This window comes from Rhipicephalus sanguineus, chromosome 4, assembly GCF_013339695.2.
Source record: "Rhipicephalus sanguineus isolate Rsan-2018 chromosome 4, BIME_Rsan_1.4, whole genome shotgun sequence".
Classification (NCBI taxonomy): domain Eukaryota; kingdom Metazoa; phylum Arthropoda; class Arachnida; order Ixodida; family Ixodidae; genus Rhipicephalus; species Rhipicephalus sanguineus.
In genome coordinates this window covers 133929747-133952057 of record NC_051179.1, presented here as the reverse complement: position 1 = coordinate 133952057, position 22311 = coordinate 133929747, and the positions used below count along the sequence as shown (strand labels likewise).

Sequence of the window (22311 nt, the reverse complement as noted above, 5' to 3'; positions counted from 1 at the left end):
TACTGAGGATTCGTTTTCCATATTCGGGCGCGCACGTTGATGACCGGTGAAGCACCTGTAACGGATAAGACATCATTGTTACTGCAATGACATGAATTCGTAGACATATAGCGCGACATAATCATCATAAGGTGTGAAAAAGGTGAAAGTTGACAGACCAAAAAGGTGCACCGAGACAGCACGGCTTTGAGCAGTTTCGAAGACCGAAGCTCCCTCGGAACCTCTTGCTTGTCGCTTCCAGTGAAGGCATCCGTGTCGTCGATGACAGCAGCCTACGTAGCGGAGCACAGGAGGACAAACCGCGTTGAAAAGGGCATTTGCATAACTGCATTTCTTGCAATGATTCCCCCTCCCCTTCCTCCTCCCCCTGTGTAGGGTAGCAAACCGGGTACAACCTGGTTAACCTCCCTGCCTTTCCTTCGCTTTTATCTCTCTCTCTCTCTCTCTTGCAATGATGTGCCATCTATTTCGACACCAAAATAGTATATTTTTCTGTGTTATCGTGATAATAAAATATCTCATAGATCAAGTGCACATGCATGTAAAACAGCAATACTGTACACATTTCGTTGTGTTGCGAACTCTCCTGTGCTTATCATAATAAATACATCAGACTTGTCATCTCGATTGCTTCACTTTTCTGTAGTAAACTACAATGCCCATGCTCAAGGCCAAAAAACATTGCGTTATGAGTGGGACAAATAGAAATACAAATATACACGTGCAAGAAATACTACCGCAAAAGTTGACAAGTACCCAGGCAAAGTGCCCAAAATATCTCATCCCTTTGTTCTATACCAGCACGCGTGCGTGCAAAATGAGAAAAGAGCGAACGCAACATGCAGCTTAGCAGTCAGCATTTTCTTTTTCTTTCCTATATGGGAGACCAGCAAGAGAAAGAGGACTCTTGCCTAATCCTACGAAGGCACGCCATACGTGTCTTAAAACCAACACGCCAATACTTAGTGCCTCACATTGTACGAAGCACTAGTTGCGAAGATGACGACCATTTGGATCCTTCTGTCGCTGCTCTTCGCTGTACATGGTAAGCATACAGAACTTGCGGGCCAGGTACTTCTACATAAGAACGTAAAAAGAAAACCCCAACATGCATCAGAAAAACGAGTGTCTGCCTAGTGTTCAGAAGGACGTAGCTTGCTTTCTGTAGATGCATAGGTGAAAATGGAGATTTTCCGCATTTATTTCCTTTCTTTTCGATCAAGAACGCAGGAAAATGTGTGTATTAATTAGTTAAAACATGAACTTTTTATCATCTGAGCATTGAATACAGCAGAAGAGCGTGCAGTGCTTTCAAACTCGGTTCTTGTTACCGACTGGTATGCTACGAATGTGGAGGGTAAATATTTTTAAACTTCTGGAAATTGCTTTTGTCACTCTGTCCATGTACGTTCAGAGACCAGCGGCCTCCCGTAACCATTTAGCTCACATAAGAAGAGCTATCCTGTTTCTTTTTTTTACGTCAGTTTTTTTTTAGTATACACCCATGGAAGCCTAGTAGCTTAAAGTATCAGGCAGCTGAGCACGTCCACGAGGGTTCGACTCTCGGCCACGGTGGCCACGTTTGGATGCGTGCGAAACGCAAGGAACACCCGCGTAGTCACATTTAAGTAGGCCGAAACGGTAAAAAACAAGCGGCAAGAAAACTTAATATATGCCCCGCAACTCCCTGCATCATAATTGCACAGTGGCTGTCGCATGTAAAACGTCGGACTTTTTAAATAGTTTTCTTGATTAAAGAAAGCGATGTCGGTACACCATCGCATAGTGGGTTGGCATAATAATTCTCTATTCTGTGTTCACGTCAGCTTAGTGAAATCGAAACACACCGGAAGTGCTTTTTTTTTTCGTGGCAAATAATGTACCCCAAGGATTTTAATAAATAAATTCGCATTTATACGTAACCGCACGCGTATGTATAAAATACTTTCCTATAATTCGGCCTACATATGATTTTACATATCTGTGTAATGTTTCACTTTAATTCACGGTAAATTTCAAATAACTTTAGAGTTTATTTCTAGACAAAGCAGTCAGCAAGGAGCTGCATACATCGCATTGTTCGTCTTTGAGGCAAAAGAAGGCATTCATGTCATGACACGTTGTTCACTATCGCATGTGTGTATGATCTGATATATACCATGGCAATGAAACGCATATTCTGGTATATACATTGCATGACCTGTCATTTATATTCGTCACGTACTTATGTCATATCATAAAGATTTTGGTATATATCCAGGGAATTAAATAGGCCGCGACCGCTTCAAGACATGTCACTCATGATGTACGTGTGACATGTAAATCATAACGTGCATGAAATGCATATTAGGATTCTTATGTTACGACCTGTCATTTGTGTTCGTCATACAGTGATGTCACGCGATACCAATTTGAATATATATTAAGCTAGCGAAACGGCCTCGAGCACACCACGAGCGTGACGTATAAATGATGCCGTACATGACATGCATGTCATGATTTTCATGTTACAACTTGTCGTTTACGTTCGTCATACAGTCATATCACGCAATACCAACTTTGGTATAAATCAGGCTACGAAACGCCCTCGAGCGCACCATGAGCGTGCCATGTAAGTCATGCCGTACATGACATGCGTGTCATGATTTTTATTATGTTACAACCTGTCATTTACGTTCGTCACGCAACGCAATACCACTTTTGATATATATCAAGCTAGCGAAAGGCCTCGAGCGCAGCATTAGCGTGGCATGTAAATTATGCCGTTCATGACATGGATGTCATCATTTTCATGTTATCACCTGTCATTTATATTCGTGATACAGTCAGGTCATGCCATACAAATTTTGGTATTTATTCTATTAACGAAACGACCACAACAGCACAAAGTCGTAGGCGGCTGATAGATAGATAGATAGATAGATAGATAGATAGATAGATAGATAGATAGATAGATAGATAGATAGATAGATAGATAGATAGATAGATAGATAGATAGGCTCCCCCACAGCGTTTACTTTGGGTAGACCTTCGGACATCAGGGGGCACTCGTTACCATTCGCGGTGCTGAAGGTAGGTAGCCTCCTGCACAGCAAGGTGCTCTTGCACGTGGACAACTGCTGAGAACAAGCAGCTGCAATAACGCACTGAACAATCACGTGCTTCTCATGTCGCCCGCAGATGTCTGTATGCCTATATTTTTATGATCAATTCAGTTGGTGTGTATGCCTATACGATGAGTGTACTATGTGTGTACGACCATATTTTCGGGATAAGCTTACAAACCAAGTTTACCCAACAAGTAATAACAAGAGCACTTTGTCAGCAGATGCAAATTGAAATCAACGAGTCCTCCTCGCATGACAACAGTCTGCAAGCAAACAGTCCCAGATTCCCTTATGCATTTGCCTCAGACGACTCGAAGGAGAAAACATCTTACTTTTCTTCGCAGTCGATTGTATGGATCGACTTTCGCCATCCCACGCATTGTGGGAATCAATTTCATGTGTGAGGAAGAAGATCGGCAAGCATGAAGGCCCATCGGCTGGCACACACCAACGATTCGCTCTCTGGCTACGCCCTGCGCGCTGCTGCTACGATCGTCGCTCTCGTAGAATCCTCAATAAACCCCCCGTAACAAGTGGTGGAGGTGCGGGGTAACGCATACACATCCTTTCCGGTCATCTTGTTAAGCCGTCGATAATCGACGCAAAATCGTATGGTACCGTCTTTTTTCCGAACCAGGACGACTGGCGAGGCCCAGGGACTGTTGGAAGGTTGAATGACACCACGTTGGAGCATGTCTTTCACCTGCTCATCAATAACGTGCCTTTCGCTCACCGATACTCGGTAAGGACGCTGTCGAATGGGCGCATGGCTTCCACTATCGATGGTGTGCGACACAGCCGTCGTGCGGCCAAGCGACGTTGCGTGGGAGTCAAACGATCATGAGAAACCTTCGAGCAAGCGAAGAAGCTGGTCGCGCTGCATCGTCGTAAGGTCGCTTGCAATAGTTGGTGTGAAAGACCGCGGCAGTGACTGAGGAGGCGAGGTCTCAAGGGCGGCCAGGTCAGCGGAGTCTTCCATGATGTCGAAAATTGAAGAAGATGGCAGTGGTTCGGCTCTCCCTAGGCTTTCACGGTGGCGCAGGGTGACTGGTGCGGCCGTTGGGTTTGGCACGTACATCACAGAGGTGCCAGAGTTGAACTGAAGGACGGCAAACGGCAGTGGTAGTGATCGGCGGCGAAGTACAAGGTCAGAGGGTGCGAAAAGCAAGGTGCCGTCGGTGATAGAAATACAAGAGATGCTGACAAGAGCAGTAGACCAGGCCGGTATAACGGTGTCTTCAGAAACTGCGATTTTACAAGAGTCTGTGTGGTCATTGATAATACCTGGTGAAAATGGAAACAACTCGATTTCGGCGCGGGCGCAATTGATGATCGCATGGTGCATAGAGAGAAAATCCCAGCCTAATATCACGTCGTGAGAACCTGATGGCAACACGATGAATTCGATGACATAGACGACATTCTGAATTACGACACGGGCTGTGCAGGCGCCTGACGGCTCGACGTGCTGGGCCCGTATTCCCAAAAGGCGACAATCGCAAAAGTATCGCCTTTGGTGCGCGCTGATTGGCTATTGAGCAAACCGGAAAAGTTAGGGCGCCATCTGGTAATTCCGCCGACGTCAATTTTGCGTCATGGTGCTCGACGGTGCTCTCGACATATTTGCAATAAACGAAGGCGCCGTTAACCGTCGGTTCGTGGTGAAGTCTAGCATTTCAGTGACGTAGGCGGTAGCTTCTAGTATTCAATCCTCGGTGGATATACGCAGCATTTTTCACGCTGAAGCTTTCATCGAGCATTACCTTGGGGTGTTATCAGCACTCGTTCTTTGCGAGCGCGTGTTTTTTCGTGGTTTGAACGTCCCAGGAGCATGAACCGTGCGTTGCTCGCGTGGCTTATCGCAAGCCGGCAACATGTTGAGATCTTGAGACGATGTCGCCAGAGAACATCTACCACTTTAGAGAACGGAAACTGTACCTTTGACTGTAGTACGGAAATAAGGGTAGCGGCGGCGTACTGAACTGTAATAGAGCGAGGCGAGATGGCGCTGCAAGTACTATCATCATCATTAGACAAACGCGTTTTTGCGGTTGGTTCGCCCTGGTCGCGCTACTGCGCTTTTTGCTCCCTGTGGTATTTTGTTCTTTGTCGTTGCTAAATCGCTGCTCTCGTGTGTAATATTTATCGCCAGGTGACCAAACTGGCCTCGACTGGCAAAAACAACGTCAATCAAGTAAGGTTTGCATCGTTTATTGTGAGTGCCCAAGCTGGTACAAGCAATGTGTACAGTCAGGTCCAAGCAAAACAAGTCACTCATACACGTCGAAAGCTTTCAACCCGTACGTGTGAAAGCTGACAAATATGTGCGTATAACTGAACACCGAGATCGCTGAAAGAACGTTGCTCTCGTTGTGTAGCAGCGTCCGAGTTTTAACAGCATAGCTTTAGGACAAGGGTCTTATCCTTCCGTTAGTTATGCGGCGCTTGCCAGGTTGTGTTGATCTTTGAGTGCATGGTGTGGAGTCGGAAACGAAACGTGCGCTACGCCGACAGATAGTTGGCGCAGTGAGAGCAATGTAGTTTTGATTAATCTTTTACGTAAACAATCGCGGATGCGTACAGTTCTGCATCTTTCTCGCTCTGCGATGTCACCTTGAATGCGTTACAAATAAGGAATATCGTGCTGTGTCTACAGGGCAGGCACGAATTTCTCGGCTAAATTCTTGGCCGTGAAGCCATACCATAGGTATTACGTATTCAGGTAATAGGTGGAAGAAAATATTTCAGGCTTGTTTTGTTCCTCGATATAGTTCAGTTACACAGTTTCTACAGCTAGAATTTCGTGGCGCTAGTAATCGGACTGCTGAGTATGCAGCGTAGATTAATGCTAAAGAAACAGAGATATAAGGCGAGTGTTTACAGATTCTAGAAGCACAATTCTAAGAAAACAAGCTTTAGGCATGCAGTATACATCTTTGTTGGTGTTCGCAGAGAACACTAAACAACTGCTCAGCCGTAAGCACAATCTCTGTATCACATAGACATGTTGATAGAACATGAGCACTCTATTGCAAGCAAACACTCACGAAATCAAACTGTGGGGCATGATGTGAACCTGTGCCAGTGATGGATAAATAAAGGTCATATATATATTGCATACTTGTTATTGTGTCATTTACTTTTTTAATATATTTGGGCTTGGGAGCTCAAGTATGTATTCTCCCTGCTACTTTTAGAAGCTCCAGCTTGAAATACTGCCACATGCGCTCCTTTCTTTCTATATTTTATGTTATTGGCCAATTGCACGTGTAGTTACTGCGTTGCGCAACCCGTGCCAGAATGTCTGGGAACATTCCAGATTATTTTAGGATCTTCTGTTAGGCTGGAGCGTGCAATTGCAAACAGCTCAGTTTATTGTCGAACTAACGCAGCCACCAGTGATAATGCTCGAATGTTCGATGCCGCAGGTATAAATGCCGATGCGCCTTGCCACAGATCAGTTTATCGACGGCCGACGTGTGTTCTCCGCTATCAATGTGCAGTATGTATTGCTGTAGTTTGACTTTTCGTTTCCCGGCCACAAGTTCGGCCGAATAAAAAGTTTCATCTTGGACACACCGACTGCTGCTTTCGTCTACGTCACGACCCCGTGACAATACGTAAAATCTTGTAGTAAGTCCAAGTTCATGTATGTTTTAAATTACCTCTTCGATTTCCTAGGTTCTTTTTGTGACAGTAGTTCACAGACTTTCACTTCATAGTGGTAGGTGCTACAACTGTGACATGTTAATTTAATCAAACAGCAGAAGTAGGTGTGTTCAAACAAATTTGGGACGTTTCTCTGCTATGTAAAAAAGAAAACACTACCATACTCGCTGAACACAATCTCACTCATCACGACAACGTAAACGTGTTTGGTGAAGCTGTGCTGGAAGAAGTGCTCGTCACACTTAAAATTTGTTTATTAGATGTCAATAAATTGAAGGAGCCCATTGAACATATGTGCAAAGGCTAATGTAATTGAGCACAGCCTTGTAAAGCTTTGTCGTATCTTTTTGTAAACTTCTACGATCTAAACACAATTAAGGCAAAACAGTTTTGAGCATAGTTTGTAAACTGTCTCATAAGGCACAACTAAATGTTGCATTTACGTTTCGCGGCAGCTGTATTTTCGATGGAGGCGAAAATGTTTGAGGCCCGTGTACTTAGGTTTAGGTGCACGTCAAAGAACCCCAGCTGGTCGAAGTTTCCGGAGCCCTCCACTATGGCGTATCGCGATTTTGGGACGTTAAACCGCAGATATTATTAGATGTTGGAAAGACTGTTAATTCCCTTCACTGCCGTGATGTTCGTTTTGTAATGTGATTTACAATTAAAAAAAAACTGACCCTACGTTTTGAGACTCGTTTGGTCTCTTAGTTTTTTTAAATTAGGAAGACTAATGATTAAATGTGGCTGGAGAGTCTTTTATTCTGATAATCTTGCCCAACCAGACAGACTTCTATATATTTACCCTTAAATTTATAATTTCTGATGATTCCATGCAAACCATGATATGATTATGAGTCATACAGTAGTCGGCAACTCTAGATTGATTCTAACTGACTGGAGCTAAACAAACGCAGTTGTAGCCTTGAAGAAGACAAGACTGCTTGTCGAAACATTTGCTCCAGCGACACCTCTTGTTCACAAATTTTTCTTCTCTTCAAGCTTCCGTCTTTCCCTGAACTTCAGACGCATATCTAAGCACACGAGTGTCTTTGCATTTCGCCCCCAATGAAATGTGACCACCGTGGCTGGGTATAAAACCTGCGTCATTGAGCTCAGCAGTGCCAGGTAACGTAACTAATGCACGGAGCTAGTGCTCAATTTCAATGCTATTGAGGTGTAGATTGCATGACACAGTAGACAGCTAATACTTGTGGACGATTGTAGGCACACCTCCATGAGATGCCTGGTAAACCATTCACAAATACAGCATTGCAAGCGTGAGGTTCAAGATGACCTGTTGTAGCAGACGTTCACATGTTTCGCCGCACTTGCACAGTGGACATTCGGGGGTAGTCACCCTGTCGTTGCCTGGCAATCCTGGAAAAACAAGTAATGACATCACCAGATATTGATAAGCATAATCAATGAAATATTAAATTTTGCAAAAGTAAACATATAAACATAGTGAACAAAAACAGCGGTTTGTTATACATATATGTAAACGTACCTTATAATGCGTGTTGTATCACTCGGGCTAGCTTCTTTACAAGGCGTGTCATGTAACAGGCGCCTTGCTCATTGCACACAGCTGTTTCCTTGTCGGGCCAGGAGGCTACAGCAAAAAAAAAAATATTTCTGATTATAGTGACGGTTTTTTATCACACTAAAGTGAAAGTACACTCATAATTATGTGAAGCTTTTGTTACACTAAATGTGTAGTAAAGATAACCTAAACTGACAGCAGGAGAAATGAGACCTCTAAACCCAGCTTCTCAATTGCGATCCGGCAAACTATAACTCATATGTTTTTTGCACTGATATACGGGCTAGTTACGAAGATACATGCGAGGCGTTGGTGATGCAATTGCCTCCCTTTATTTATTGCAGTGGCTTGGTTAATGTTAACCGAACGATAAACTCGGCAACCCGCTCCCACGTGAAGCCACGCCGCAAGGAACGCACGTTTTCTCAACGACAGAGTATGACGTTGAAAAATTGAATATTGCAGTGCGTCGCCTCCGTGTGACACCCACACAAAGCCATTGGTTAAAAAAAACTGACGCAATGGGTTTTTACTCACCGGTCCATATATTCTCGGGCTTGAAACGAGGGTCATCCGGTGAAAGCTTCCACGGTCCCTTCGTACCCCTGAAGTCAGCTGAATGCACTTCGCGAAAGGATTTTAACGAGTCAAAACGAACAGAACAAAAGCGAATGTGTCGGCCGGCAGTGGCTCGAAACATTTACAGCGAAACGAAACAGCGCGAGACCCATCCCAATGCACCGCGAACCGTTACTGCCGTTACCTGCCGTTGTGCCGCCGTATATTTTGAAATGAAGATAATGATGCCGATAGGCTGCTGACAACTACGTCTGTTGGAGCAAAAACTATTACAAAAGATTGATGACGTGGTACCTGGCAAGGCAAGGCCACTTCGTATAAACAGCAATTTGTTTATTGAAGTGTAACAGTAAGCAAACAACTAAACTTCATTATTTCAAGAATATTTTAATTTGAAGTTTGGGCCCGACGAGGGCGCCCCTACATAAAAAGTCAAATAGCGCGAATGGCGGCCACCACAACGTCGCCATGTTGTCCTAACGCAGAGGTTAGTAGATCCACTCCCGGTGTTTGAAGCTGGAACTCGCCGCGGTCGATTTTTTCGCCCTCTGCGGCGATCGCTGGAACTTGAGACTTTCCGGGGCCTGATGTCGCTGCGGCGGCACGCTACAGCTGAACTCTCCGAGTACGCCGTGTCAAACTCTCAACGAAAATACGTTTCACGCAAAGTTGCATTCTTTAAATATTATACTGTGCATTAAATAATCGAACAAAAAAACGTTGAAAGCACTTTCAGCACGTCTTATACTTCAAGTAGCCACAGCCAAGCCAGCCAAGCCTGGCCACTGCGTAGAAGCAGCAGCACACGCTCGAAAATGCCGCACTCGGGTTGCTCTGCGCTTTTACAGTGCGCTCACTCCTGTGTTGTGAGACATTCGTTCTACCAACGGCCAGTTGCAACAATGACGTCACAGGCAAGTCTTTTTTTTACTTATTGAACGCATCAAATTCTACGTCACCAAACGCGATACTATCGCCTTTTGCGATCGTTTGAGAATACGGGCCCTGTGCGTTGGCGGTACGAAGAGATAGTCCAGAAAGTGGTGTCGTCACTTTTCCGATTCGGCGGCAAATGCGGGCATCAATTGCTGAAAGAGCAGCGCCAGTGTCGACAAGGGCTAGCGTCCGTATTCCTTCTATGGCGACATCAATAACGTTCTTCGGGGAAATTTGAGGCCTTAGACATTTCGCTGGCACCGCAGTTCTTGCCTCCTGAACTGCGCTAGTTAGTTTTCCCGGCGCAGAGGGCTCCGCCGTCGTTGCATGGGTGAAAGGGAACGGCGGTGAGGAGAAGGCGAACGGCGGGAGGAGAGTCGTGCCTCAGCGACAGGAGCAAATTCGCGGTCGTCCGAATAACTACGGCGGGGCTGACGTGGCGCATACGTGACCCATGGTGGACGCATATTGTTGGAGACGTTCGGTACACGAAAGCGACAGTAACGTGCCACATGTCCAGGAAGACCACAATGAAAACAGATAGGACGGTTGTCTTCTGTGCGCCAAGGATCTTCAGCTCGTGCGTACTGTACTGCTGGTCGGGCGGGTGGAGATACTGGCGGGCGCCAGTACTTTTCGCCAGATTTTTCGCTTTGGGCAAGCGTTATGATGTGAATCAACGACTGTGTAAATTGTGTAGCTGTGCGCATATCTCTGTGTTGCCAGGCCGAAATCAAGTCGAGTCAAGAGGTGGTCAACTATGGAGGCGTGTACAGGAACATACTGAAGAGAGTATATACACAATGCTACCCTTTGAACTCCATTAAAACTTATGCCATATGTGAAACGGGTGTTTGAAAACAGTGGGCCTTCATCCAACGAGGCCACCGCACTGATTTGTGGCTCTATGAAGACAACCACAGAGCACTGTTGATGTATGTCGCGGAAACCGGCATTCGATTGTATTGCGTATGCTCTAGGCCAAACGTTCGAATTAAAAAAGTGGGTGTCTACTTACCACTGGTCTATGTTTTAGCTTTCTGCGCTGTAACGACCACATAACTGTTCTTCTAACGTGCCAGAAAGTTTGCCGAGACTCCTGAAGAAGTTCACCTATCTCTACGCATTATATTTTTCAGCTTTGCCGGACGTTCACGCCTACACATCAAGTAACCCATTCTGCTACCGGCTTGTTCCCCATGAAATAGTAAGTGCACAACTTACCCAACCGTGCGCTCAACCCATTGAATTATTGCTGTCACTGTTATGCAGGGAAGAACACTCACATTTGTGAAAACTTACAAGGATACGTATCACAGGTCGACTCTGCCACCGCACATTATTTCCAATAGAAACGCATGAATTTTTACGATTGTTCATTACGTGAACTGTGTGCGTTGACATAGCACAATTACTCGCCTGTATGCAGGTATTCCAGTATAACCATTATTTTTGTTGCGGGAAAGCGTTCCTATTGTCTTCACGCTCTTTATAAGCATGTTTCTTGTTAATGAAGCACATGACACATCTATGTCAGGGACGACCTCTTTTTCACTGGAAATACTTCTTTCTGGGCGAGTTGGTCCATTATTAAAACCCAAGTAACAGCACTGAAGACACGACACACACACACACACACACAGACACACAACATTTTGTGTGCCCTCTCAGGAGTGGTTGTGTGTTTGCGCTGTTACTCCACAAGTATTTTTGTGGTGATAAGCTCTACAAGTCGGGTGCGATTACATCTACATGAGCGCAGAATGCACGAGCACCAGTGCAATTACATTGCACCGTCTTAGAGGAATGGACCTGCTTGTTGCAGAGGAATAAACGCATACTTATACTACATAACGAAGAGCGCGGGCTTGTTTTTGTAAAACTGCCACCTTACCGTTTTCAATTACGCCGCTCTTCATGATGAAACCGATCTTGTTTAAACATAGGCCAACTTTGGCTGTTCAAAACGTTTCGGAGAAGCAGGAGGATGTTAGATGTAGGCGGATCTAGCATTGCAACATAAGCGGCAACTTCCCCGGCCGTTTGCTTCCTTTCAGAATGCATGAAAGGAGACGACGTTCCTCTATGTTCTCAACTGCCGAGTATATTACGTAGAGGCTCGACTACCTGCTATCTGAAATCATCTGCCATGCACGTAGCATGTGAATAAAGACTGGAATAGGAAATCCAAAATAGTACCAAGCCATAAAACACAGTTACAGTCTCATGAGCATGTTGTTGCTGTATGGTCCCATGCGCTTGCTTCAGTAATGCAGCGGGTCTCCTCGAAGAAAAAAAGAAAGTCACAGTTTCGCCGCAAGGGTGATGCAACGAATGCGACAACAGCAAATTGGAATGCTTTAGGAAGTAGACTAGCAGCTCAATCTTTAGCACGCGGCCGAGCGTAACCCAATAAAACGCTGCAGAAGAAATCGTGGCCGCTGCAGCAAGCGATGCGACCATCGCGCTGTCTGTGGCTTCAACTCAAGCTTTGCGATGAAAGCACAGCACCTACAAAGCTATGAGCCACCTGGTAAACGTCTCGGCAGGTTGGTCATGCTTCAGCTCCATGGCGCCGCGGATAGCAAGGCGAGCGCCGTGCAAGCCACCTCGGTGGCGCCGGGTCGCCACCACCTCACAAAGCGAAAGAGCCTGAAAAGCGAAACTTCTGCGCCGATCAAGAATAAACGTGATGCAATGCTTCGTGCTTAATCAGTTGAATGCAAGAAAGCTACGATGGAACTCAGCAGGATTAATGCCACTGACAACCCGGTTTTAGAGCGCCGCTCTTAGGCGCCCGTTCCTGCGTTATGGATCGTTCACACTGAGCATTCCGGCGACCGCAGAACCGCAGAATTCGGTTCGGCGGTGGCGAGATTCGCCAAATCGGCCCTCTCCGCGCCGATTGCTCCCGGATCGACTTTTGCGGCAACCGCCGCGGACCAATAGAAACGCTAGTCTATGAATTTGATGAAATGGCGACCAAGTCCGACACGCTCGTCACGTCGCAGTCCAAAAACATCCACATAGCGGAAATGCTAATCGAAATGGTGTCGAACTACCCCGTCCTTTATGACAAACGCCACCCGAAGCACTAGGACAGTTAGGATAATTTCTGGAATGAAATTGGCAACGAGCTTGGATTGACTGGTAACAGGGCTGGGCAAAGATACTTTGAAATTGTATCGCGATACGATACAAGATACTCGGACAAGAAGTATTTGAGATACAGATACAAGATACTAGCGCAATAATTGTATCCGATACGATACTTCCCAATTGTATCTTAAGATACTTCGATACATTTGCAAATTTACTATTATAGATCGATATAGTGAAGCAGCAAAGACCTATTTACAAAAGTGTTTACTGGAAAATTTCTTAATGCGACCAACTCAGTATAATTTTATTGAAATGCCTGTTTGTATCTCGAAAGTTCCATCCTTCTTGCTGAAAGTATACTCGTTTCATTCTGAAACAAATTATTCAGATTTCTTTGGCTGTTTAACATGACAGCTCCATGCGCATCGCCATATTTGCATCGCGCGTCGCGCCATCCATAGCTCACGCGACGAAACAACATGCGCGGGCTGCCACGCCAGCAGACGCTAAGCAGAGCAAACGTGAAACTCCCGAAACTCAGCCCGTCGGAGAGCGTGTTTCGCGTCTTTTCTAGCCTGGACATTTTCGCTAATTTTATTGGAACATCAAGAACATCTTGCTCATGCAAGTCCACAATGTATACAGTACGTGCTGAGTGGGCTGCGGAAGCAACCTCGTCGGATACGTACGCTGTTACATTTGTAAAAAAAAACGTTCTCGCTGTAGTACGCGTGAATCCTAATTGCACTGCAGCTCACGAAAGAGTGAAACGATGTTTTGTTGCCCCATATTACAAGTTGTGCACAAAGTCTTGTGAAAACTCATTATTTCAGCATTCATCGCGTAATAATTAGAGTATACGCTTTACGGGTAGTTTCGCGGAACGTAATTTTTGTTTCACGAGCGCTCTTACAATAATGCGTCTTGCTCACAAAAGCGTGCTATCAGAGAGTATAACCTGCAGTAGCGTTCAGCGATCCCTTTTGGGAGCTACCTGCGCGATTTTATTCTTGTAACGACGGTGCTTTACAAGCGAAACTGTGCTACTCGTAGTCAAGCCGGTTAGCTACGCCTGCGACGTAAAGGACACTGGCGCGAGTACTGTTTACTTACGTGCCAATATATGTATTATGTGCAGCTGGATGCCTCGTGTCCAAATAAATTTGGGGACATCAAACACTGAAATGAAAGCACGAAATTCTGGCCAGCTGTGGAGGAGCACCGTGACATTTATTACCTTTTGAAGACGAAATCTCGAAGGCGTGGATGCCATCAAAAGCACTAAAGCTTAATACTACGTTGAAAGTGGCAAAGCATGCTGATTGCTTGTGCTTGAAAGCACTACCTTGCACTAGATTGTCGTCAAAGGAAACGCTCAAAGGTATGAAGTGCACCCCCACACAAAGCTCGCGCCTGCCTTCAATTAACCCAGCTGCGTGTCACGCAAATTAGGTTAGCAAAATGAAATAGGTGGGCATCACAATGCGGAATACACGCAGTTAGTGTACTTACTCGCGCATTTTCACTCAGCTCCTAGTTTTTTTGCTTGAATCACAGTTATCCACTCGCGGCGAAGCTGAAAACACCGCACCGGCACTATTTCCGTGGCGCGTCGTAATCGTCGCAGACAATGCTAATATTCTCTTGTTGCGCTGCTTGTTTTGTCATCCAAAGACGACGCAGTAGTGCCCAGACGAGCTCTGATACGCTGAAGCGGCGTGAACGGGTACTTTTTCGCACTTTAAAGTCTCAGAACTGCCGCTTGCCCTCTTTACTTGGTGCAGCCCGCGCGCGCCTTGGCAGCCCGGTCAGCCCGGCGTCTGGGTGCGTGAGTATCCGCTCGGCTCGCCAGCAGCCTGGGTGCGAGACAGGCGTGCTCTGGTGTATACACTGCGCTGTCAGTGGTTTTCGCTTCACACTTCGGTAATTGATGGGTGTCGCTGCTCTACTTCGCGATCAGCTAGCGGGTCGCCATCTATTTGCAAGAGCACCATTACGAAGCCTCCGCACGATGTCGCGATGGCTGCTGTGCAGTCTTACCTTGTCCGTAAGCGTATTACCGTTTTCGCAATACCGCATCACCCGACAGTTGTAGAGCAGCAACGCTGGTAGCGATATTTCTTGCATCGTTTGAAGACGATAACTACAAAGTCAGTGCTCAAAATTCATTCAGGACATAAAACTGCAATGGGTTTTCATATTCTACTTATCAGCTGGCGTAAAGCGTTCGTTAGCAACATATTCACTAACGTGCAATCTTGCACCAATTCTTCTCCGAGAGGAGTTGTACCACCCAGAGACGTCTCAGACATATAGTATACCGGCAGAAAGCGTCGCAGGATATCGCTGGTATTCACACTATTGTCACTTCTAGCTCTGCTACCTGCTGATTTCTAAAAGTGAAAAAACAAAAAATACGGTGACCTAAACAAGGAAAATGAATATAAGCGAAAAAGCAGGGCGGTTCGGTATTAAACAATCAAATTGAATAAGTATACACGTTTCACGTAAGCAGAACCAAATATTTAAGAAAGAAGTGGTTAACCGCGACTGAATGAAGCCGACGGCATATGGTCTACCGTCATGTGGCCCTCGTTGCAGTGTTTTTGTATAGCGTTGAATTGGTTAATTAACTAAGGGCAATTATGCAACATTTTCAATTATCCCTTTAGGCCAAGTGTGCTTCGTCACGTAATAGAGCGCATTTGAAAACGACCGATAGAACTTTTTTGGCGACGTACATGCTGCGTGGTGAATGAAATCAAACCACGTCACTGCGCTCATGCACTACCGTACGGCAGCGCTCTGAAACGTGCTTCCACCGAAACAACCGGCGCGCGAACCGTCATCCTATCGCTTCTCAGGGACGATGGCGTCTACTTGCCGTGTGCGGCAGTCAGAAATCCGGACGCACTATGGAGCCGATACTTAGAGCAGCGGCCGCTCATTTTCCCGCGGTCCACTCGCCGGTCGTTGCGCTCGATGCACGTTTGAGGGCGCTGCAGTACGATAGCGCACGAAGGCAGTACGTGGTAGTATTTCTCCGGCTTTCTATAAACGCCGGAAAAAGTCACTACGTAGCATGTACAGTGGGGATGGAAAGAAATTTGAAGAGTGCTGCGCGCTGTTTTCCTCACGCTGCGACCTTAACGCTGCGACCTTCCTCACGCTGCGACCTCACGCTGCGACGCTGCGGTGACAATAAAAAGATGCTAGAATGGTGCTTGATTGTATAATGGAAGACTCTATTGGCTTTTATTATCATTCAGGGTACAATAGCCTGAAAAGATATGCGAAACAGTGGAGAATGTAGATGCCGCACTGTTCTCGTTTCTTTACATCCCCCCTGTACGTTTCCACAAAAACTTTGATAGGTCGTTTTGGAATGCCCTCTACAAAGTAACGAAACGCACTTGGCCCTAAAGTGAATATTATACATGTTGCATAATTCATCTTAGTGAATTAACAAATTAAGCGATATATAAAAATACGACATGGTTTACGACATCACGATAAACCATGTCGTTGGTTTTATTCAGTTGAGGTTAACCACTTCTTTGTAAATATTCGGTTCCAGTTACGTGAAGAACCCTGTATAAATACGATAAAGGCGGCACCCCTAAAAATTATGACAATAGAGCATGACGAATCGTCAACTTAAATCTTAAGGTGAGACAAGAGGAGACTCATTGCCTATAGAAAATAGCATGAACCGGCTCGTGGGGACGCTCATGAGAAAAACGGAGTACTTATTACTTTGTTTCTTAAATCTCTTTCCTAACGTTCTTGATTTGTTTTATAATTTCATTTATTATAATGCAAACTCAATTTCGCTATTTTACTATATCGTAAGCAGAATTTTTGTTACGGTGTCATCTAAGCACGCTCAAATTATTCTAGTTTTGTCTTCATCATCGCCTTTACATAACAGTAAACTCACATGGAATTTATATATGGGAATAGTAGCAATGACGCAGGTAGTTAAAAAATAAAAATAAAGCAAAGAACGAATTTAGGAACAGGTTACAAAAGATATATTACAGTAAACGAGCGAGCAAAAACTATACAGAAGCCCAGGTAATGCAAACGGAGGACAGCAAAGAGAGCACTGTGCTAACGGTCAAATTATCATTAAAAGAATTTCTTGGATAATTCATCAGGAAGTACAAAGAAAGAGTGCGCCAAAATATATTCTGTTTCGTAAATGCTCGTCTCGTTCTATTGCATGCAGCATCGGCAACAAAGGTGCGACGGTTGTTATTACCTGATTTTTATATAAATGAATCTTGTCGTACGTAAGTGAAGCTTACATCCACGATATATCACTAATCGCTGATGTGTGAAACCAGCGAGACGCAAAGCAACCCCATATTTGCATTCCTGAGACTGCAAACGAAGCACAACGTGAGAAAATCTTCGATAACGACACTATCGATAACCATAATGACACATCATAATTTGAGCGGAAGGCGCCGCACGCAATGGAGTACGCAACGCAGTGCCGTGGCTACGAACAAATGTCATAACACTGACACAACTACAAAGAAAGTAAACATCGAGAAAACAAAAGGCCGGATGCGCGTAGACTTTCGCGCGCTAGTTTTTGTCGAGATGGCCCGAGTGCCAGCACGTGACACTGCTCCACCAATGGGGACGCGTAGACCTAATAGCGTGTGCTCGCTGAAGCACTCTGGCGGAAAAAATAAACGAATGTCACTGTCGCCTAGTTTCATTCTGGTAGCTTAGTAGTAGCAGTATCAGCTTGAGAAGCGGGGTTCAGCCACGTTTATCGTTTCGCTCGGGGGTGTTTCTATAGAAGTATCTTGTATCTTAAGATATACGATACATTATTGAATGCATCGGAAATACAGATACAGATACTCGTTTGGCGGGACGTATCGCGATACAAATACAAGATACCCAAAGAGTATCTAAGATAGTATCTAAGATACATGTATGTTCGATACTGCCCACCACTGACTGGTAAGTACGAGTTCTGCTGTCTGTATTGCTTTATTTCTGATATAGCGAGCACTTATTTGAGCATTGCGATGTAGCCGCCTTGCACGCCCTAGTCGCAAAGAGCGTTGAAACGGGCATGGTCGTTTATAGCAGCGTTGAAGGCCCGCAAAATTGAAACGTGACGCAGTTGCGAGCCGCCACAAGATCCGGGCAACTGCGAATCCATCCCGCGCTCACCCGTGGTTGATGGTTAACTCGACAGGTGGCGCAACATGGCTATCCGGCAGCACAGTGCGCGTGCAGTGCGAACGACGCTGTGTTTCGGCGACAGGAGCATTCCGCTAGCCGTAGGCGGCGGATTCTCCAGTCTGAAGTAGACATTAAGCGGCGTCGCCGTCATCGGCGTAGCCCTTAGAACGAACGAGGGCGAAAGAGAGCGCACGCGGAGCGCAGTGAGCCGCTGCGTTAGTCTGCAATGCCTCGTGCCTGCGCGCGCCTCTTGTGACAGCGAAGAAGGGAAAACAGCGCTGAATTTTGGACGAACACGAAGGAAGACAACAAAACTTACCCAAGCCTTACCCCTAGCAAGCTTTATTTCTTGTGACAGAGCAACGCATGCCTCTCGCACACGGGCCCGAGAAAATGGGTTGACCTGCGAGGCTGCGGAGAAGACGTGCGTTCGTTGAAGGGACCCTTTGGGTGTGGAACGCTCTAGCGGACTCAGATTTTGCATCAATTTTCCGGGCACAAGTTCGCCCTTAAGTAACAAGCTTTAGAGCGCAGGTCTTAGGCACTTGTTCCGGCATTGAGCGGTGTCGTCGTCGTCGAATGCGGCAGAGCGAACGCGAAAGAGAGCGAAGGCGGAGCGCAGTGGAAGATGAAAGATGGCGATAGCGATGAAAGCGCGAGGAGGAGGGAAGGACAATGGTGAAACGACAAGTTCCGCGGCAACCTCCCGCGGCGCTACAGATGTGCGCGTCATCATGCTGTCGCCGATGACGTCATTATTAAGATATACGGCGAGGGCGTCCACTGATACCGTATATGGAAATAAAGCGCCGCATGAACGGATGCCTGTCTCCGGCAGCTGTTGTACAACGCGCCCACACGCGCTGGCCTTCTGCGGTCTCTCTGTAAGCGAGGCAGTTGCGCCTCAACTTATCGCAATATCAAAACACCTAAACAACTGCGCTCCTAATACGCATTAGGCAGTATCGTGATCGTCGGTGAATTATTTTTCAGCAGAACATTGTGGAAATCTTAAATTCTTTTTCAAAATTGGTTTTAGTCTCCTAATTTTTTAACCACATAGTGTTTCACTGTGGAACGTTTCTGCCGTTTATTATACCGAGTGTTTAAATAATCAGTTGCTAGGCGGCAGTGTCATCATATATTTTCCTATCGTTCGTCCGTCTAAAATTGGTACAACCAGTCAACATGCAAGATTACCAACGAGCCCATATGCAAACCGTCCACTCTAGCGAAAACGAACTAATAAAAGGGTGTTAATGGAGCACAAGGGCAAAATACTTGAACGTCTTTTTGATCAATACCCGGAATAAAAGTGCGACAACAATCACCGAATATGTTAGCGACTCTTGCAGGAGCCCACGGAGAAGCGCCCGCTATCTGCCCGTCTGTGGGCACTAGCTCAAGTTCACCGTATTCAGTGTCAAATAATAAGGAACGGAAGGTCGGCCTGCTCCGAAACAAGCTTTGTGCAGCTGCCACGGATGCACCCGCACTTAAAGACGCACCTCTCTTACAAACGGGCTTTGTCATGTAGCCTTAGCTGTCATCAGCAACGAGCACGCCGTGGTTATCCACCTGGTATAGGAACAGGCTATTTGAAAGCCTCCATCGAATAACTTTGACCGGAACGAAGCCAAACACTTTCAATTGAGCTTGAGAGAAACACTCCATTTCCATCATGTCTTCAGTACTGAAAAAAAGTTCCCTTTGGACACAGTATACGTGAATGCGTATCACTCTGCAGATGCGCTCTTGAAAGACTGAACCGACCCATTTACAATTAGGTACCACACTGCAAACAGGCATCAACAATGCTCTAAGCAGTACGGATGATTTTGAAGAAAAGAAAACGAAGTTTTTCCCATTATTTCCGCTAAATTAGTCGCAACTTAGGTTGATAAGTCATTTTAGTGTCACTGCGCCGGCATCAAAACAGGGCTTGAATATGTTTTGAAATATTGGGGTGTTTTCACATTTTGAATAGTAAAAGCGTCTTTCGGTTCGCAGCTTAGACGAAATTATTCGACTCGAATATTCGAAGTTTGAAATATTCAGACGCCGCTATTTTTGAACGAGGACCATTCAAAAACAGCTCTATATATGATACATTCGAAAAACATTTTATGCAAAAGTATAAAATATGATGACAAGAAAATTCGTACATTGGGCTCCACAAAATGGTCATATTCTGGTGAAGAAAAAACAGAGAAATCCATGCTGCTTTGCACTTAAAACCAGCTCATTGATAAAACGCTAACACTATCAGACCCTGCGATGCGGCACTGTCTTCCACATCGCACTACTTTGCAAACCACAGCACAGTCAAAGATATTTGGGTAAAACTTCTATATATTTTCCTATGCGTTTATTTTTCTGCAATTGTCCGTTATTGTGTGCTGTACTCGTGGTGTCAGGAACCTAGTCAGGCGTGCATAGACATGCATTTTTCTCGGGCACCGTGGCAGTTTATGTCTCATGTATTGTCAAAACAAATAAACTTCAAACTTCAAACTACGGGAGCGTGGTAGCTCCACGGCTATGGCGTTGCATGGCTCACTGGAAGGTAGTGGGATGAAATCCCAGTCACGGCTACCGCATATGGATTCGCGCCAAACTTAAAAAGACTGTGCACCGGGCATTGTCAGTGCATTAAAGAACTACACGTGGTAAAAAATAATCTAATGTCCTTCATTAAAGTGTACGCCACGGTCATATTTATGTTTAGAGACGTAAAATCCAACGAGTTAATTACTGAATCGCTGTGATACAACAAACTTAGGCGTAGAATCCAAAATGATTTTACTTCCTATGTGCTCTTGGACATCTGCTTCTATCAACCACGAATGAATGGTACAGCAGCGATATTGACTCAACTTTTCTCGTAAGAACAATTATAGCGTAAAACCTCCATGTGAATTCAGGCGCAAGTATTTCCCCTGAAGTCAGTTCATACAACAATTCATTCACGAAACTCATCAACGTTCTTTTCATATATTTTTTTTCCTTTTCAGACGGCCGTACAGACACCGTGCAGGTATCCATGCTTGCTGCTCTCAAGCAACGTGCAGCCTGCAGTACACGTTCAATACGAAATGGACGGGGCGCCATGCATTGTGAGTGCGAAGGCTTGTACATCTTTAACCGTGAACAACGCATCGTCACCACCTTATGGAGTTTTCTACGCGTGAATGCACCACAGATTAGCCTTACATAAAATTGACCTATACGACAGTGATTGAATATAAATGAAGGTAAGGCGTTCGAGTGAGCTTGACGTCTACTCTCTCTTTCTCCGCATTGCTCTGTTTTGATTTCAAAGTTCTTGCGTGCGTCGTCTGGTGCTGTTCTCCTGTGTTCGCTTCTGCACGTTTTACCTTTCTTCGTGATAAACAAACATGGGTCATTTTGATGCAACAAAATAAGTAGAAAATGCGCACGCACAGAATAGGCAAAGCGCGACAGGGCTGCAACATCATAAATATTAGGTATCGTCATTGTATGTAAACGTTGTCATTGTGTAACGAAACACGCAAATCTATTGCGAATGCTTCCCTCAACCGCTTCCTTGCTAACGTGAGATGCAATTATAGTAAAGATTCCACATACACCCTTGAGATGCACTTTCTAGGTTCATGGCTTTCTTTTGGCCGCTTTTAAATATGCTACCCTTTATCACAGCTCTCTGGGGGTTTGCACATTGGCGAACCTTGTTGCGCATGCATAAGACCATTAATACGCACTGCTTAAAGAGTAACCATCAGTCCACTTTACTCGACCGTTACTTATTCTAGTTGTCCACACTATGTGCTTGCATCTGTAGCTTGCGCTATCCACTTACTTTTTCAAAACTTAAACATCAAGCTCTATGCTGCCACGTTATTGTGCTGGTGAATCAGCTACCTTCCGTGGTGAGAAAACTACGTTGATCTTGGCATGAACGATGCCAATGCTATCAAAGTGTTTTACAGCCAGCGCAGCATTGCTGCTCTTGGCTTTACGTTGAAATTTCCAGGAGTACGTAAACTTACTTGCACCATTTTTCAACGATTTACTCTATCAGTATGCTTTAATAGCATGTGATCTAATTGTGGTTGGCCTTCAAACTAATACAAATTTCCGTTTGGTATTGCATAGAATTTCCCGTGGCGTGTTGAATGT

At 45.3% G+C, this 22311-nt stretch overlaps 1 long non-coding RNA gene across 1 annotated transcript; it reads left to right on the top strand.

Moving 5' to 3' along the window:
* Positions 1 to 883: 883 nt before the first annotated feature.
* LOC119389001 (uncharacterized) lies at positions 884 to 21262 on the top strand. The gene is made up of 3 exons (XR_007416029.1): positions 884 to 1045; positions 10977 to 11044; positions 21165 to 21262. It is a non-coding gene; the product is annotated as an uncharacterized LOC119389001 (long non-coding RNA).
* Positions 21263 to 22311: the final 1049 nt, after the last annotated feature.